The sequence below is a fragment of the Nicotiana sylvestris genome, chromosome 5 (genome assembly GCF_000393655.2).
Source record: "Nicotiana sylvestris chromosome 5, ASM39365v2, whole genome shotgun sequence".
NCBI classification, from domain to species: Eukaryota; Viridiplantae; Streptophyta; class Magnoliopsida; order Solanales; family Solanaceae; genus Nicotiana; species Nicotiana sylvestris.
The window spans coordinates 55,228,508-55,243,830 of record NC_091061.1 but is presented as its reverse complement, the minus strand read 5'-3'; positions in this window follow the sequence as shown (position 1 = coordinate 55,243,830).

Below are 15,323 nucleotides of genomic sequence, written 5' to 3'. Positions count from 1 at the left end.
TAAACCCTAAACTGAACTCTTTTCCTTTCAGCCAGCATTAAGGTTTTAAACCCTAAACTGAGCTTTTCCATGCAATCAGCATTAGGGTTTTAAACCCTAAACTGAATTTTTCCTTTTGTCAGCATTAGGGTTTTAAACCCTAAACTGAACTTTTTTCCATTCAGCCAGCATTAGGCTTTTAAACCCTAAACTGAACTCTTTTCCATTCAGTCAGTATTAGGGTTTTAAACCCTAAACTGAACTTTTCCTCTAGTCAGCATTAGGGTTTTAAACCCTAAACTGAACTTTTCCTTTAGTCAGCATTAGGGTTTTAAACCCTAAACTGAACTTTTTCCCTTTAATCAGCATTAGGGTTTTAAACCCTAAACTGAACTTTTTCCTTTAATCAGCATTAGGGTTTTAAACCCTAAACTGAACTTTTCCATTCAGTCAGCATTAGGGTTTTAAACCCTAAACTGAACTTTTTTCCATTCAGCCAGCATTAGGGTTTTAAACCCTAAACTGAGCTTTTCCATGTAGTCAGCATTAGGGTTTTAAACCCTAAACTGAACTTTTTCCTTTAGTCAGCATTAGGGTTTTAAACCCTAAACTGAACTTTTTCCTTTAGTCAGCATTAGGGTTTTAAACCCTAAACTGAACTTTTTCCTTTAGTCAGCATTAGGGTTTTAAACCCTAAACTGAACTTTTTCCATTCAGTCAGCATTAGGGTTTTAAACCCTAAACTGAACTTTTCCATTCAGTCAGCATTAGGGTTTTAAACCCTAAACTGAACTTTTTCCATTTAGTCAGCATTAGGGTTTTAAACCCTAAACTGAACTTTTCCATGCAGTCAGCATTAGGGTTTTAAACCCTAAACTGACCTTTTTCCTTTAATCAGCATTAGGGTTTTAAACCCTAACTGAACTTTTTTCCATTCAGCCAGCATTAGGGTTTTAAACCCTAAACTGAGCTTTTCCATGCAATCAGCATTAGGGTTTTAAACCCTAAACTGAATTTTTCCTTTAGTCAGCATTAGGGTTTTAAACCCTAAACTGAACTTTTTTCCATTCAGCCAGCATTAGGGTTTTAAACCCTAAACTGAGCTTTTCCATGCAATCAACATTAGGGTTTTAAACCCTAAACTGAATTTTTCCATGCAATCAGCATTGGGGTTTTAAACCTTAAACTGAACTTTTCCATTCAGCCAGCATTAGGGTTTTAAACCCTAAACTGAGCTTTTCCATTTAGTCAGCATTAGGGTTTTAAACCCTAAACTGAACTTTTTCCATTCAGCCAACATTAGGGTTTTAAACCCAAAACTGAGCTTTTCCATGCAATCAACATTACGGTTTTAAACCATAAACTAAACTTTTCCATTCAATCAGCATTAGGGTTTTAAACCCTAAACTGAGCTTTTCCATTTAGTCAACATTAGGATTTTAAACCCTAAACTGAACTTTTTCCATTCAGCCAGCATTAGGGTTTTAAACTCTAAACTGAGCTTTTCCATTCAGTCAGCATTAGGGTTTTAAACCCTAAACTGAACTTTTTCCTTCAGCCAGCATTAGGGTTTTAAACCCTAAACTGAGCTTTTCCATGCAATTAGCATTAGGGTTTTAAACCCTAAACGGAATTTTTCCTTTAGTCAGCATTAGGGTTTTAAACCCTAAACTCAACTTTTTCCTTCAGCCAGTATTAGGGTTTTAAACCCTAAACTGAGCTTTTCCATGCAATCAGCATTAGGGTTTTAAACCCTAAACTGAATTTTTTCCTTTAGTCAGCATTAGGGTTTTAAACCCTAAGCTGAACTTTTTTCCACTAAGCCAGCATTAGGGTTTTAAACCCTAAACTGAGCTTTTCCATGCAATCAGCATTAGGGTTTTAAACCCTAAACTGAGCTTTTCCATGCAATCAGCATTAGGGTTTTAAACCCTAAACTGAATTTTCCATGCAATCAGCATTGGGGTTTTAAACCTTAAACTGAACTTTTCCATTCAGCCAGCATTAGGGTTTTAAACCCTAAACTGAGCTTTTCCATTTAGTCAGCATTAGGGTTTTAAACCCTAAACTGAACTTTTTCCATTCAGCCAGCATTAGGGTTTTAAACCCAAAACTGAGCTTTTCCATGCAATCAGCATTACGGTTTTAAACCATAAACTAAACTTTTCCATTCAGTCAGCATTAGGGTTTTAAACCCTAAACTGAGCTTTTCCATTTAGTCAGCATTAGGGTTTTAAACCCTAAACTGAACTTTTTCCATTCAGCCAGCATTAGGGTTTTAAACCCTAAACTGAACTCGTTCCCTTTAGTCAGCATTAGGGTTTTAAACCCTAAACTGAACTTTTTCCTTTCAGTCAGCATTAGGGTTTTAAACCCTAAACTGAACTTTTCCCTTTAGTCAGCATTAGGGTTTTAAACCCTAAACTGAACTTTTTCCATTCAGTCAGCATTAGGATTTTAAACCATAAGCTGAACTTTTTCCATTTAGTCAGCATTAGGGTTTTAAACCCTAAACTAAACTTTTCCATTCAGTCAGCATTAGGGTTTTAAACCCTAAACTGAACTTTTTCATTCAGTTAGCATTAGGGTGTTAAACCGTAAACTGAATTTTTCCTTTCAGTCAGCATTAGGGTTTTAAACCCTAAACTGAACTTTCCAGCCAGTCAGCATTAGGGTTTTAAACCCTAAGCTGAACTTTTCCTTTAATCAGCATTAGGGTTTTAAACCCTAAACTGAATTTTTCCTTTCAGTCAGCATTAGGGTTTTAAACCCTAAACTAAACTTTTTCCTTTCAGCCAGCATTAAGGTTTTAAACCCTAAACTGAACTCTTTTCCATTCAGTCAGTATTAGGGTTTTAAACCCTAAACTGAACTTTTCCTCTAGGTAGCATTAGGGTTTTAAACCCTAAACTGAACTTTTCCTTCAGTTAGAATTAGAGTTTTAAACCCTAAACTGAACTCTTTTCCATTCAGTCAGTATTAGGGTTTTAAACCCTAAACTGAACTTTTCCTCTAGTCAGCATTAGGGTTTTAAACCCTAAACTGAACTTTTCCTTTAGTCAGCATTAGGGTTTTAAACCCTAAACTGAACTTTTTCCCTTTGATCAGCATTAGGGTTTTAAACCCTAAACTGAACTTTTTCCTTTAATCAGCATTAGGGTTTTAAACCCTAAACTGAACTTTTCCATTCAGTCAGCATTAGGGTTTTAAACCCTAAACTGAACTTTTTTCCATTCAGCCAGCATTAGGGTTTTAAACCCTAAACTGAGCTTTTCCATGCAGTCAGCATTAGGGTTTTAAACCCTAAACTGACCTTTTTCCTTTAATCAGCATTAGGGTTTTAAACCCTAAACTGAACTTTTTTCCATTCAGCCAGCATTAGGGTTTTAAACCATAAACTGAACTCTTTCATTCAGCCAGCATTAGGGTTTTAAACCCTAAACTGAGCTTTTCCATGCAATCAGCATTAGGGTTTTAAACCCTAAACTGAATTTTTCCTTTAGTCAGCATTAGGGTTTTAAACCCTAAACTGAATTTTTCCTTTAGTCAGCATTAGGGTTTTAAACCCTAAACTGAACTCTTTCATTCAGCCAGCATTAGGGTTTTAAACCCTAAACTGAGCTTTTCCATGCAATCAGCGTTAGGGTTTTAAACCTTAAACTGAACTTTTCCTTTCAGTCAGCATTAGGGTTTTAAACCCTAAACTGCACTTTTTCCATTTAGTTAGCATTAGGGTTTTAAACCCTAAACTGAACTTTTCCCTTTAATCAGCATTAGGGTTTTAAACCCTAAACTGAACTTTTTCCTTTCAGTCAGCATTAGGGTTTTAAACCCTAAACTGAACTTTTTCCTTTCAGTCAGCATTAGGGTTTTAAACCCTAAACTGAACTTTTCCCTTTAGTCAGCATTAGGGTTTTAAACCCTAAACTGAACTTTTTCCATTCAGTCAGCATTAGGGTTTTAAACCCTAAGCTGAACTTTTTCCATTTAGTCAGCATTAGGGTTTTAAACCCTAAACTAAACTTTTCCATTCAGTCAGCATTAGGGTGTTAAACCCTAAACTGAATTTTTCCTTTCAGTCAGCATTAGGGTTTTAAACCCTAAACTGAACTTTCCAGCCAGTCAGTATTAGGGTTTTAAACCCTAAGATGAACTTTTCCTTTAATCAGCATTAGGGTTTTAAAGCCTAAACTGAATTTTTCCTTTCAGTCAGCATTAGGGTTTTAAACCCTAAACTGAACTTTCCAGCCAGTCAGCATTAGGGTTTTAAACCCTAAACTGAACTTTTTCCTTTCAGCCAGCATTAGGGTTTTAAACCCTAAACTGAACTCTTTTCCATTCAGTCAGTATTAGGGTTTTAAACCCTAAACTGAACTTTTCCTCTAGGTAGCATTAGGGTTTTAAACCCTAAACTGAACTTTTCCTTCAGTTAGCATTAGAGTTTTAAACCCTAAACTGAACTCTTTTCCATTCAGTCAGTATTAGGGTTTTAAACCCTAAACTGAACTTTTCCTCTAGTCAGCATTAGGGTTTTAAACCCTAAACTGAACTTTTCCTTTAGTCAGCATTAGGGTTTTAAACCCTAAACTGAACTTTTTCCCTTTAATCAGCATTACGGTTTTAAACCCTAAACTGAACTTTTTTCTTTAATCAGCATTAGGGTTTTAAACCTTAAACTGAACTTTTCCATTCAGTCAGCATTAGGGTTTTAAACCCTAAACTGAACTTTTTCCTTTAGTCAGCATTAGGGTTTTAAACCCTAAACTGAACTCTTTCCTTTAGTCAGCATTAGGGTTTTAAACCCTAAACTGAACATTTCCTTTAGTCAGCATTAGGGTTTTAAACCCTAAACTGAACTTTTCCATTCAGTCAGCATTAGGGTTTTAAACCCTAAACTGAACTCTTTCCTTTAGTCAGCATTAGGGTTTTAAACCCTAAACTGAACCTTTCCCTTAGTCAGCATTAGGGTTTTTAACCCTAAACTAAACTTTTCCTTCTAGTCAGTCAGCATTAGGGTTTTAAACCCTAAACTGATCTTTTTCCTTTAGTCAGCATTAGGGTTTTAAACCCTAAACTGAACTTTTCCTTTAGTCAGCATTAGGGTTTTAAACCCTAAACTGAACTCTTTCATTCAGCCAGCATTAGGGTTTTAAACCCTAAACTGAGCTTTTCCATGCAATCAGCGTTAGGGTTTTAAACCTTAAACTGAACTTTTCCTTTCAGTCAGCATTAGGGTTTTAAACCCTAAACTGCACTTTTTCCATTTAGTTAGCATTAGGGTTTTAAACCCTAAACTGAACTTTTCCCTTTAATCAGCATTAGGGTTTTAAACCCTAAACTGAACTTTTTCCTTTCAGTCAGCATTAGGGTTTTAAACCCTAAACTGAACTCGTTCCCTTTAGTCAGCATTAGGGTTTTAAACCCTAAACTGAACTTTTTCCTTTCAGTCAGCATTAGGGTTTTAAACCCTAAACTGAACTTTTCCCTTTAGTCAGCATTAGGGTTTTAAACCCTAAACTGAACTTTTTCCATTCAGTCAGCATTAGGGTTTTAAACCCTAAGCTGAACTTTTTCCATTTAGTCAGCATTAGGGTTTTAAACCCTAAACTAAACTTTTCCATTCAAGTTAGCATTAGGGTTTTAAACCCTAAACTGAACTTTTTCATTCAGTCAGCATTAGGGTGTTAAACCCTAAACTGAATTTTTCCTTTCAGTCAGCATTAGGGTTTTAAACCCTAAACTGAACTTTCCAGCCAGTCAGTATTAGGGTTTTAAACCCTAAGATGAACTTTTCCTTTAATCAGCATTAGGGTTTTAAAGCCTAAACTGAATTTTTCCTTTCAGTCAGCATTAGGGTTTTAAACCCTAAACTGAACTTTCCAGCCAGTCAGCATTAGGGTTTTAAACCCTAAACTGAACTTTTTCCTTTCAGCCAGCATTAGGGTTTTAAACCCTAAACTGAACTCTTTTCCATTCAGTCAGTATCAGGGTTTTAAACCCTAAACTGAACTTTTACTCTAGGTAGCATTAGGGTTTTAAACCCTAAACTGAACTTTTCCTTCAGTTAGCATTAGAGTTTTAAACCCTAAACTGAACTCTTTTCCATTCAGTCAGTATTAGGGTTTTAAACCCTAAACTGAACTTTTCCTCTAGTCAGCATTAGGGTTTTAAACCCTAAACTGAACTTTTCCTTTAGTCAGCATTAGGGTTTTAAACCCTAAACTGAACTTTTTCCCTTTAATCAGCATTAGGGTTTTAAACCCTAAACTGAACTTTTTCCTTTAATCAGCATTAGGGTTTTAAACCTTAAACTGAACTTTTCCATTCAGCCAGCATTAGGGTTTTAAACCCTAAACTGAACTCGTTCCCTTTAGTCAGCATTAGGGTTTTAAACCCTAAACTGAACTTTTTCCTTTCAGTCAGCATTAGGGTTTTAAACCCTAAACTGAACTTTTCCCTTTAGTCAGCATTAGGGTTTTAAACCCTAAACTGAACTTTTTCCATTCAGTCAGCATTAGGGTTTTAAACCCTAAGCTGAACTTTTTCCATTTAGTCAGCATTAGGGTTTTAAACCCTAAACTAAACTTTTCCATTCAGTCAGCATTAGGGTTTGAAACCCTAAACTAAACTTTTTCATTCAGTTAGCATTAGGGTGTTAAACCGTAAACTGAATTTTTCCTTTCAGTCAGCATTAGGGTTTTAAACCCTAAACTGAACTTTCCAGCCAGTCAGCATTAGGGTTTTAAACCCTAAGCTGAACTTTTCCTTTAATCAGCATTAGGGTTTTAAACCCTAAACTGAATTTTTCCTTTCAGTCAGCATTAGGGTTTTAAACCCTAAACTGAACTTTCCAGCCAGTCAGCATTAGGGTTTTAAACCCTAAACTAAACTTTTTCCTTTCAGCCAGCATTAAGGTTTTAAACCCTAAACTGAACTCTTTTCCATTCAGTCAGTATTAGGGTTTTAAACCCTAAACTGAACTTTTCCTCTAGGTAGCATTAGGGTTTTAAACCCTAAACTGAACTTTTCCTTCAGTTAGAATTAGAGTTTTAAACCCTAAACTGAACTCTTTTCCATTCAGTCAGTATTAGGGTTTTAAACCCTAAACTGAACTTTTCCTCTAGTCAGCATTAGGGTTTTAAACCCTAAACTGAACTTTTCCTTTAGTCAGCATTAGGGTTTTAAACCCTAAACTGAACTTTTTCCATTCAGTCAGCATTAGGGTTTTAAACCCTAAGCTGAACTTTTTCCATTTAGTCAGCATTAGGGTTTTAAACCCTAAACTAAACTTTTCCATTCAGTCAGCATTAGGGTTTTAAACCCTAAACTGAACTTTTTCATTCAGTCAGCATTAGGGTGTTAAACCCTAAACTGAATTTTTCCTTTCAGTCAGCATTAGGGTTTTAAACCCTAAACTGAACTTTCCAGCCAGTCAGTATTAGGGTTTTAAACCCTAAGATGAACTTTTCCTTTAATCAGCATTAGGGTTTTAAAACCCTAAACTGAATTTTTCCTTTCAGTCAGCATTAGGGTTTTAAACCCTAAACTGAACTTTCCAGCCAGTCAGCATTAGGGTTTTAAACCCTAAACTGAACTTTTTCCTTTCAGCCAGCATTAGGGTTTTAAACCCTAAACTGAACTCTTTTCCATTCAGTCAGTATCAGGGTTTTAAACCCTAAACTGAACTTTTCCTTCAATTAGCATTAGAGTTTTAAACCCTAAACTGAACTCTTTTCCATTCAGTCAGTATTAGGGTTTTAAACCCTAAACTGAACTTTTCCTCTAGTCAGCATTAGGGTTTTAAACTCTAAACTGAACTTTTCCTTTAGCCAGCATTAGGGTTTTAAACCCTAAACTGAATTTTTTCCCTTTAATCAGCATTAGGGTTTTAAACCCTAAACTGAACTTTTTTCTTTAATCAGCATTAGGGTTTTAAACCTTAAACTGAACTTTTCCATTCAGTCAGCATTAGGGTTTTAAACCCTAAACTGAACTTTTTCCTTTAGTCAGCATTAGGGTTTTAAACCATAAACTGAACTGTTTCCTTTAGTCAGCATTAGGGTTTTAAACCCTAAACTGAACATTTCCTTTAGTCAGCATTAGGGTTTTAAACCCTAAACTGAACTTTTCCATTCAGTCAGCATTAGAGTTTTAAACCCTAAACTGAACTCTTTCCTTTAGTCAGCATTAGGGTTTTAAACCCTAAACTGAACCTTTCCCTTAGTCAGCATTAGGGTTTTTAACCCTAAACTAAACTTTTCCTTCTAGTCAGTCAACATTAGGGTTTTAAACCCTAAACTGATCTTTTTCCTTTAATCAGCATTAGGGTTTTAAACCCTAAACTGAACTTTTCCTTTAGTCAGCATTAGGGTTTTAAACCCTAAACTGAACTCTTTCATTCAGCCAGCATTAGGGTTTTAAACCCTAAACTGAGCTTTTCCATGCAATCAGCGTTAGGGTTTTAAACCTTAAACTGAACTTTTCCTTTCAGTCAGCATTAGGGTTTTAAACCCTAAACTGCACTTTTTCCATTTAGTTAGCATTAGGGTTTTAAACCCTAAACTGAACTTTTCCCTTTAATCAGCATTAGGGTTTTAAACCCTAAACTGAACTTTTTCCTTTCAGTCAGCATTAGGGTTTTAAACCCTAAACTGAACTCGTTCCCTTTAGTCAGCATTAGGGTTTTAAACCCTAAACTGAACTTTTTCCTTTCAGTCAGCATTAGGGTTTTAAACCCTAAACTGAACTTTTCCCTATAGTCAGCATTAGGGTTTTAAACCCTAAACTGAACTTTTTCCATTCAGTCAGCATTAGGGTTTTAAACCCTAAGCTGAACTTTTTCCATTTAGTCAGCATTAGGGTTTTAAACCCTAAACTAAACTTTTCCATTCAGTCAGCATTAGGGTTTTAAACCCTAAACTGAACTTTTTCATTCAGTCAGCATTAGGGTGTTAAACCCTAAACTGAATTTTTCCTTTCAGTCAGCATTAGGGTTTTAAACCCTAAACTGAACTTTCCAGCCAGTCAGTATTAGGGTTTTAAACCCTAAGATGAACTTTTCCTTTAATCAGCATTAGGGTTTTAAAGCCTAAACTGAATTTTTCCTTTCAGTCAGCATTAGGGTTTTAAACCCTAAACTGAACTTTCCAGCCAGTCAGCATTAGGGTTTTAAACCCTAAACTGAACTTTTTCCTTTCAGCCAGCATTAGGGTTTTAAACCCTAAACTGAACTCTTTTCCATTCAGTCAGTATCAGGGTTTTAAACCCTAAACTGAACTTTTACTCTAGGTAGCATTAGGGTTTTAAACCCTAAACTGAACTTTTCCTTCAGTTAGCATTAGAGTTTTAAACCCTAAACTGAACTCTTTTCCATTCAGTCAGTATTAGGGTTTTAAACCCTAAACTGAACTTTTCCTCTAGTCAGCATTAGGGTTTTAAACCCTAAACTGAACTTTTCCTTTAGTCAGCATTAGGGTTTTAAACCCTAAACTGAACTTTTTCCCTTTAATCAGCATTAGGGTTTTAAACCCTAAACTGAACTTTTTTCTTTAATCAGCATTAGGGTTTTAAACCTTAAACTGAACTTTTCCATTCAGTCAGCATTAGGGTTTTAAACCCTAAACTGAACTTTTTCCTTTAGTCAGCATTAGGGTTTTAAACCCTAAACTGAACTCTTTCCTTTAGTCAGCATTAGGGTTTTAAACCCTAAACTGAACATTTCCTTTAGTCAGCATTAGGGTTTTAAACCCTAAACTGAACTTTTCCATTCAGTCAGCATTAGGGTTTTAAACCCTAAACTGAACTCTTTCCTTTAGTCAGCATTAGGGTTTTAAACCCTAAACTGAACCTTTCCCTTAGTCAGCATTAGGGTTTTTAACCCTAAACTAAACTTTTCCTTCTAGTCAGTCAGCATTAGGGTTTTAAACCCTAAACTGATATTTTTCCTTTAATCAGTATTAGGGTTTTAAACCCTAAACTGACCTTTTTCCTTTAATCGGCATTAGGGTTTTAAACCCTAAACTGAACTTTTCCATTCAGCCAGCATTAGGGTTTTAAACCCTAAACTGAGCTTTTCCATGCAGTCAGCATTAGTGTTTTAAACCCTAAACTGACCTTTTTCCTTTAATCAGCATTAGGGTTTTAAACCCTAACTGAACTTTTTTCCATTCAGCCAGCATTAGGGTTTTAAACCCTAAACTAAGCTTTTCCATGCAATCAGCATTAGAGTTTTAAACCCTAAACTGAATTTTCCCTTCAGTCAGCATTAGGGTTTTAAACCCTAAACTGAACTTTTCCTTTAGTCAGCATTAGGGTTTTAAACCCTAAACTGAACTTTTTCCTTTAGTCAGCATTAGGGTTTTAAACCCTAAACTGAGTTTTTCCATGCAGTCAGCATTAGTGTTTTAAACCCTAAACTGACCTTTTTCCTTTAATCAGCATTAGGGTTTTAAACCCTAAACTGAACTTTTTTCCATTCTGCCAGCATTAGGGTTTTAAACCCTAAACTGAGCTTTTCCATGCAATCAACATTAGGGTTTTAAACCCTAAACTGAATTTTTCCATGCAATCAACATTAGGGTTTTAAACCTTAAACTGAACTTTTCCATTCAGCCAACATTAGGGTTTTAAACCCTAAACTGAGCTTTTCCATTTAGTCAGCATTAGGGTTTTAAACCCTAAACTGAACTTTTTCCATTCAGCCAGCATTAGGGTTTTAAACCCAAAACTGAGCTTTTCCATGCAATCAGCATTACGGTTTTAAACCATAAACTAAACTTTTCCATTCAGTCAGCATTAGGGTTTTAAACCCTAAACTGAGCTTTTCCATTTAGTCAGCATTAGGGTTTTAAACCCTAAACTGAACTTTTTCCATTCAGCCACCATTAGGGTTTTAAACCCAAAACTGAGCTTTTCCATTCAGTCAGCATTAGGGTTTTAAACCCTAAACTGAACTTTTTCCTTCAGCCAGCATTAGGGTTTTAAACCCTAAACTGAGCTTTTCCATGCAATTAGCATTAGGGTTTTAAACCCTAAACTGAATTTTTCCTTTAGTTCAGCATTAGGGTTTTAAACCCTAAACTGAACTTTTTCCTTCAGCCAGCATTAGGGTTTTAAACCCTAAACTGAGCTTTTTCATGCAATCAGCATTAGGGTTTTAAACCCTAAACTGAATTTTTTCCTTTAGTCAGCATTAGGGTTTTAAACCCTAAGCTGAACTCTTTTTCCATTCAGCCAGCATTAGGGTTTTAAACCCTAAACTGAGCTTTTCCATGCAATCAGCATTAGGGTTTTAAACCCTAAACTGAGCTTTTCCATGCAATCAGCATTAGGGTTTTAAACCCTAAACTGAATTTTTCCTTTAGTCAGCATTAGGGTTTTAAACCCTAAACTGAACTTTTCCTTTAGTCAGCATTAGGGTTTTAAACCCTAAACTGAACTCTTTCATTCAGCCAGCATTAGGGTTTTAAACCCTAAACTGAGCTTTTCCATGCAATCAGCATTAGGGTTTTAAACCCTAAACTGAATTTTTCCTTTAGTCAGCATTAGGGTTTTAAACCCTAAACTGAATTTTTCCTTTAAGTCAGCATTAGGGTTTTAAACCCTAAACTGAACTCTTTCATTCAGCCAGCATTAGGGTTTTAAACCCTAAACTGAGCTTTTCCATGCAATCAGCGTTAGGGTTTTAAACCTTAAACTGAACTTTTCCTTTCAGTCAGCATTAGGGTTTTAAACCCTAAACTGCACTTTTTCCATTTAGTTAGCATTAGGGTTTTAAACCCTAAACTGAACTTTTCCCTTTAATCAGCATTAGGGTTTTAAACCCTAAACTGAACTTTTTCCTTTCAGTCAGCATTAGGGTTTTAAACCCTAAACTGAACTCGTTCCCTTTAGTCAGCATTAGGGTTTTAAACCCTAAACTGAACTTTTTCCTTTCAGTCAGCATTAGGGTTTTAAACCCTAAACTGAACTTTTCCCTTTAGTCAGCATTAGGGTTTTAAACCCTAAACTGAACTTTTTCCATTCAGTCAGCATTAGGGTTTTAAACCCTAAGCTGAACTTTTTCCATTTAGTCAGCATTAGGGTTTTAAACCCTAAACTAAACTTTTCCATTCAGTCAGCATTAGGGTTTTAAACCCTAAACTGAACTTTTTCATTCAGTCAGCATTAGGGTGTTAAACCCTAAACTGAATTTTTCCTTTCAGTCAGCATTAGGGTTTTAAACCCTAAACTGAACTTTCCAGCCAGTCAGTATTAGGGTTTTAAACCCTAAGATGAACTTTTCCTTTAATCAGCATTAGGGTTTTAAAACCCTAAACTGAATTTTTCCTTTCAGTCAGCATTAGGGTTTTAAACCCTAAACTGAACTTTCCAGCCAGTCAGCATTAGGGTTTTAAACCCTAAACTGAACTTTTTCCTTTCAGCCAGCATTAGGGTTTTAAACCCTAAACTGAACTCTTTTCCATTCAGTCAGTATCAGGGTTTTAAACCCTAAACTGAACTTTTCCTTCAATTAGCATTAGAGTTTTAAACCCTAAACTGAACTCTTTTCCATTCAGTCAGTATTAGGGTTTTAAACCCTAAACTGAACTTTTCCTCTAGTCAGCATTAGGGTTTTAAACTCTAAACTGAACTTTTCCTTTAGCCAGCATTAGGGTTTTAAACCCTAAACTGAATTTTTTCCCTTTAATCAGCATTAGGGTTTTAAACCCTAAACTGAACTTTTTTCTTTAATCAGCATTAGGGTTTTAAACCTTAAACTGAACTTTTCCATTCAGTCAGCATTAGGGTTTTAAACCCTAAACTGAACTTTTTCCTTTAGTCAGCATTAGGGTTTTAAACCATAAACTGAACTGTTTCCTTTAGTCAGCATTAGGGTTTTAAACCCTAAACTGAACATTTCCTTTAGTCAGCATTAGGGTTTTAAACCCTAAACTGAACTTTTCCATTCAGTCAGCATTAGAGTTTTAAACCCTAAACTGAACTCTTTCCTTTAGTCAGCATTAGGGTTTTAAACCCTAAACTGAACCTTTCCCTTAGTCAGCATTAGGGTTTTTAACCCTAAACTAAACTTTTCCTTCTAGTCAGTCAACATTAGGGTTTTAAACCCTAAACTGATCTTTTTCCTTTAATCAGCATTAGGGTTTTAAACCCTAAACTGAACTTTTCCTTTAGTCAGCATTAGGGTTTTAAACCCTAAACTGAACTCTTTCATTCAGCCAGCATTAGGGTTTTAAACCCTAAACTGAGCTTTTCCATGCAATCAGCGTTAGGGTTTTAAACCTTAAACTGAACTTTTCCTTTCAGTCAGCATTAGGGTTTTAAACCCTAAACTGCACTTTTTCCATTTAGTTAGCATTAGGGTTTTAAACCCTAAACTGAACTTTTCCCTTTAATCAGCATTAGGGTTTTAAACCCTAAACTGAACTTTTTCCTTTCAGTCAGCATTAGGGTTTTAAACCCTAAACTGAACTCGTTCCCTTTAGTCAGCATTAGGGTTTTAAACCCTAAACTGAACTTTTTCCTTTCAGTCAGCATTAGGGTTTTAAACCCTAAACTGAACTTTTCCCTATAGTCAGCATTAGGGTTTTAAACCCTAAACTGAACTTTTTCCATTCAGTCAGCATTAGGGTTTTAAACCCTAAGCTGAACTTTTTCCATTTAGTCAGCATTAGGGTTTTAAACCCTAAACTAAACTTTTCCATTCAGTCAGCATTAGGGTTTTAAACCCTAAACTGAACTTTTTCATTCAGTCAGCATTAGGGTGTTAAACCCTAAACTGAATTTTTCCTTTCAGTCAGCATTAGGGTTTTAAACCCTAAACTGAACTTTCCAGCCAGTCAGTATTAGGGTTTTAAACCCTAAGATGAACTTTTCCTTTAATCAGCATTAGGGTTTTAAAGCCTAAACTGAATTTTTCCTTTCAGTCAGCATTAGGGTTTTAAACCCTAAACTGAACTTTCCAGCCAGTCAGCATTAGGGTTTTAAACCCTAAACTGAACTTTTTCCTTTCAGCCAGCATTAGGGTTTTAAACCCTAAACTGAACTCTTTTCCATTCAGTCAGTATCAGGGTTTTAAACCCTAAACTGAACTTTTACTCTAGGTAGCATTAGGGTTTTAAACCCTAAACTGAACTTTTCCTTCAGTTAGCATTAGAGTTTTAAACCCTAAACTGAACTCTTTTCCATTCAGTCAGTATTAGGGTTTTAAACCCTAAACTGAACTTTTCCTCTAGTCAGCATTAGGGTTTTAAACCCTAAACTGAACTTTTCCTTTAGTCAGCATTAGGGTTTTAAACCCTAAACTGAACTTTTTCCCTTTAATCAGCATTAGGGTTTTAAACCCTAAACTGAACTTTTTCCTTTAGTCAGCATTAGGGTTTTAAACCCTAAACTGAACTTTTCCATTCAGTCAGCATTAGGGTTTTAAACCCTAAACTGAACTTTTTCCTTTAGTCAGCATTAGGGTTTTAAACCCTAAACTGAACTCTTTCCTTTAGTCAGCATTAGGGTTTTAAACCCTAAACTGAACATTTCCTTTAGTCAGCATTAGGGTTTTAAACCCTAAACTGAACTTTTCCATTCAGTCAGCATTAGGGTTTTAAACCCTAAACTGAACTCTTTCCTTTAGTCAGCATTAGGGTTTTAAACCCTAAACTGAACCTTTCCCTTAGTCAGCATTAGGGTTTTTAACCCTAAACTAAACTTTTCCTTCTAGTCAGTCAGCATTAGGGTTTTAAACCCTAAACTGATATTTTTCCTTTAATCAGTATTAGGGTTTTAAACCCTAAACTGACCTTTTTCCTTTAATCGGCATTAGGGTTTTAAACCCTAAACTGAACTTTTCCATTCAGCCAGCATTAGGGTTTTAAACCCTAAACTGAGCTTTTCCATGCAGTCAGCATTAGTGTTTTAAACCCTAAACTGACCTTTTTCCTTTAATCAGCATTAGGGTTTTAAACCCTAACTGAACTTTTTTCCATTCAGCCAGCATTAGGGTTTTAAACCCTAAACTAAGCTTTTCCATGCAATCAGCATTAGAGTTTTAAACCCTAAACTGAATTTTCCCTTCAGTCAGCATTAGGGTTTTAAACCCTAAACTGAACTTTTCCTTTAGTCAGCATTAGGGTTTTAAACCCTAAACTGAACTTTTCCTTTAGTCAGCATTAGGGTTTTAAACCCTAAACTGAACTTTTTCCTTTAGTCAGCATTAGGGTTTTAAACCCTAAACTGAACTTTTTCCATTCAGCCAGCATTAGGGTTTTAAACCCTAAACTGAGCTTTTCCATGCAATCAGCATTAGGGTTTTAAACCCTAAACTGAACTTTTTTCCATTCAGCCAGCAT